Here is a 4,806-nt window from a genome sequence, read left to right as displayed (position 1 = left end):
GGAAGGTGTCAATGGGGAATTAAATGGGACATATGTAATAATTTCAACAATAAAGTTATAATTTATTTTTTATTTTTTTATTTCTTTCTTTATTTTATTTTATTATTTTTTATTGCTTAAAGCATTACAAAGGGTATTACATATGTGTCCTTTTTTTCCCTCGCCCTTGACAATACCCCGGCTTCCCCTACCCCCCGTGTCTTATGTCCATTGGTTATGCTCATATGCATGCATACAAGTCCTTCGGTTGACCTCTTACCCCCCTCCCTCCTGCCCCCCAACCCTCCTGGCCTTCCCGCTGCAGTTTGACAATCTGTGTGAGGCAGCTCTGTCTCTGTATCTATTATTGTTCAAAAGTTTATAATGGTCTCTATTATCCATGAATGAGTGAGATCATGTGGTATTTTTCCTTCATTGACTGGCTTATTTCACTTAGCATAATGCTCTCCAGCTCCATCCATGCCATTGCAAATTGTAAGAGTTCCTTCTTTTTGACAGCAGCATAGTATTCCATCGTGTAGATGTACCACAGTTTTCTAATCCATTCATCTACTGATGGGCACTTAGGCTGTTTCCAGATCTTAGCTATGGTGAATTGTGTTGCTATGAACATAGGGGTGCATATATCCTTTCTGATTGGTGTTTCTGGTTTCTTGGGATATATTCCTAGAAGTGGGATCACGGGGTCAAATGGGAGTTCCATTTCCAGATTTTTGAGGAAACTCCATACTGTCTTCCAGAATGGCTGCATCAGTCTGCATTCCCACCAGCAGTGCACAAGTGTTCCTTTTTCTCCACATCCTTTCCAGCACTTGTCGTTTGTTGATTTGTTGATGATAGCCAGTCGGACAGGTGTGAGATGGTACCTCATTGTTGTTTTGATTTGCATCTCTCGGATGATTAGTGACTTTGAGCATGTTTTCATATGTCTCTTGGCTTTCTGAATGTCCTCTTTTGAAAAGTGTCTATTTAGATCCTTTGCCCATTTTTTGACTGGATTGTTTATCTTCTTTTTGTTAAGTTGTATGAGTTCCCTATAAATTTTGGAGATTAGGCCCTTATCAGATATGACGTTGGCAAATATGTTTTCCCACGCACTGGGTTTTCTTGTTGTTTTGTTGATGGTTTCTTTTGCTGTGCAGAAGCTTTTTATTTTGATGTAGTCCCATTTGTTCATTTTCTCTTTAGTTTCAAGTGCCCTAGGAGCTGTATCAGTGAAGAAATTGCTTCAGCATATGTCTGAGATTTTGTTGCCTTTGGATTCTTCTAGAATTTTTATGGTTTCCCTTCGTAGATTTAAGTCCTTTATCAATTTTGTGTTTATTTTTGTGTATGGTGTAAGTTGGTGGTCTAGTTTCATTTTCTTGCATATATCTGTCCAATTTTCCCAACACCATTTATTGAAGAGACTACCTTGGCTCCATTGTATGTTCTTGTCTCCTTTGTCAAATATTAATTGAGCATATTGGTTTGGGCAGATTTCTGGGTTCTCTATTCTATTCAACCACTTGGAAGCTGAATAGCATGTTATTAAATATTGATTGGGTTACCAATGAGATCAAAGAAGAAATTAAAAGCATCCTGGAAACTAATGACAATGAAAACACAACAATCCAAAGCCTATGGGACGCAATGAAAGCAGTCCTGAGAGGGAAGTTTATAGCTCTACAGGCCTATCTCAAAAAGCAAGAAAAATTGGTAGTAAATCATCTAACTCTACAACTCAAAGAATTAGAAAAAGAGCAACAAGAAAACCCCAAAGTGAGCAGAAGGAAGGGGATAATAAAGATTGGAGCAGAAATAAATGACATAGAGACAAAAAAACAATACAGAAAATCAATGAAACCAAGAGCTGGTTCTTTGAAAGGATAAACAAGATTGACAAACCTCTAGCCAGGCTCACCAAGAAGCAAAGAGAGAGGACCCAAATAAACAAAATCAGAAACGATAGAGGCGAAATAACAACAGACCCCACAGAAATACAAATGATTGTTAAAAAATACTATGGACAGCTCTACTCCAACAAACTAGGCAACCTGGGGGAAATGGACAAATTCTTAGAAAAATACAACCTTCCAAAACTCAATCAGGAAGAATCTAAAAATCTCAACAGGCCAATAACTATGGAAGAAATTGAAGCAGTCATTAAAAAGCTTCCAGCAAACAAAAGCCCAATGCCAGATGGCTTCACAGGGGAGTTTTACCAAACATTCAAGGAAGAACTAAAACCTATCTTCCTCAAACTACTACAAAAAATTCAAGAGGAAGGAACACTTCCAAGCTCATTCTATGAAGCCATTATCACCCTAATACCAAAACCAGGTAAAGACAACACAATGAAAGAGAACTACAGGCCAATATCCCTCATGAACATAGATGCCCAAATCCTCAACAAAATCTTAGCAAATCAGATCCAGCAGTACATCAGAAAGATCATACACCATGACCAAGTAGGATTTATCCTAGGGATGCAAGGATGGTACAATATACGCAAATCAATAAATGTGATACATCACATAAACAAATTGAAAAAAAAAACCACATGGTCATATCATTTGATGCAGAAAAAGCATTTGACAAAATCCAACACCCATTTTTGATAAAAACTCTCAGCATGGTGGGAGTAGAAGGATCATACCTCAACATAATAAAAGCTATATATGACAGGCCCACAGCCAACATCATACTCAATGGACAAAAACTAACACCATTTCCCCTAAGAACAGGAACAAGACAAGGATGCCCACTCTCACCACTCCTGTTCAACATAGTACTGGAAGTATTAGCCATTGCAATTAGACAAGAAGAAGAAATAAAAGGCATCCAAATTGGAAAAGAGGAAGTAAAACTGTCCTTATTTGCAGACGACATGATATTATACATACAAAACCCTAGAGACTCCGTCAAAAAACTACTAGACTTAATACATGAATTTGGCAAAGTAGCAGGATACAAAATTAATGCCAAGTAATCTGAGGCATTTCTATACACCAATAGTGAACTTTCAGAAAGAGAGATTATAAAAACAATCCCATTTACCATCGCACCAAAAAAATTAAACTACCTAGGAATAAGCTTAACTAACGAGGTAAAAGACCTCTACTCAGAAAACTACAGGGCATTGAAAAAAGAGATAGAGGAAGACATAAACAGATGGAAGAACATACCGTGTTCATGGATTGGTAGAATCCACATCATTAAAATGTCCATACTACCCAAAGCAATCTATAAATTCAACGCACTTCCCATTAAAATACCTACGGCATACTTCACAGATCTAGAATGAACTCTCCAAAAATTCATCTGGAATAAAAAAAGACCCCAAATAGCTGCAGCAATCCTGAGAAAGAACAAAGTAGGTGGGATCTCAATACCAGATATCAAGCTGTATTACAAAGCCACTGTTCTCAAAACTGCCTGGTACTGGCACAAGAACAGACATATAGATCAATGGAAAAGATATAATTTATTTTTTAAAAAAATAAGGACTATTACCCTCATACTTCCACTGAACCTGGTCCCTGTGTCATCTATCTTCTCTCAGGTGGGGTCAAGACTCAGCTATGAAATATTCTGCCTCATGAATATGCAAAAGAGAGGAGGTAGACTAGGTTAAATATGGATAAGTCTGTGCTCTGGGGGCATCACCCACAGCTACACCCTCCCCTCCAGAAGTGCTCACAGCACAGCCCTCACCATGGACTGGAGCTGGAGAACCCTCCTCCTGGTGACCATGGCTACAGGTAAAGGGCTCCTCAGTCCCTGGGTTAAGGAGGGGACCAGAGAGAGTCAAGGAGGATTTCCACCCACTCCTGTCTCCTCCCCACAGGTGTCCACTCCCAGGTGCAGCTGGTGCAGTCTGGTGCTGAGGTGAGGAAGCCTGGGGCCTCCGTGAAGGTCTCCTGCAAGGCTTCTGGATAAACCTTCACCAGCTACTGGATGCACTGTGTGTGACAAGCCCCAGGACAGGGGCTTGAGTGGATGGGGTGGGTTTACCCTAACAATGGAAACACAAATAATGCACAGAAGTTCCAAGGCAGAGTCTCCATGACCAGAGACACATCGAAGAGCACAGCCTACATGGAGCTGAGCAGCCTGAGAGCCGAGGACACGGCCATGTATTACTGTGCAAGGGACACACAGTGAGGGGAAGTCAGTGTGAGCCCAGACACAAACCTCCCTGAGGGAGACAGAGGGGCTGGGCTGCAGGAGGCACTCAGGACACCAGGGGGTGCTCAGGACCCACAGCATAGAGAGCAGCCCCAGGGGCAGGGGCAGAGGAAGGTGGGGAGGAAAGGGGCTTCCTGTTTAACTCAGGGACTTCCTCACAAGCTCTCAGCTGCCTCCAGGGATGGCTCTTCCTTCTCATATTCTCACTGCAGTCATTTCATTCTCAATGAAGAAGGGACATTGTCTGTTTGTAGGAGACATGTCAGCAGTGACAGGGACTCTACGTCACCAAGTCTTTGCATTTTCTATTTCTCTTTCTCTGCAAGGAGACCATCCTCAGTGCTCTCTTTGTCCTCGGTTTTGGAAACCTTCCCACCAAGGGAGACCCCAGCGCAGCCCAGGCCCTTGTGTGCTGAGCTCAGGCCCCCTGTCCCCACAGACCCACCTGTCCCCACCTGTTCCCTCTGACAGGCCCACCTGGGCCATAGCGTTGAGGATCCTCCCCTAGGACCTCACTCCACAGCTCTCCGTCCTCCCTATCTCATGCTTCCCTCCTGGTCCTCATTCACGTGGGTGGGTGAGCAAACCCACCCCAGCGTCTGGTTTCAATGATCACAAAACTTTTAGTCTGATTGT

Source organism: Myotis lucifugus, unplaced genomic scaffold (assembly GCF_000147115.1).
Source record: "Myotis lucifugus unplaced genomic scaffold, Myoluc2.0 scaffold_801, whole genome shotgun sequence".
Classification (NCBI taxonomy): domain Eukaryota; kingdom Metazoa; phylum Chordata; class Mammalia; order Chiroptera; family Vespertilionidae; genus Myotis; species Myotis lucifugus.
This window is presented reverse-complemented; position numbering follows the sequence as displayed.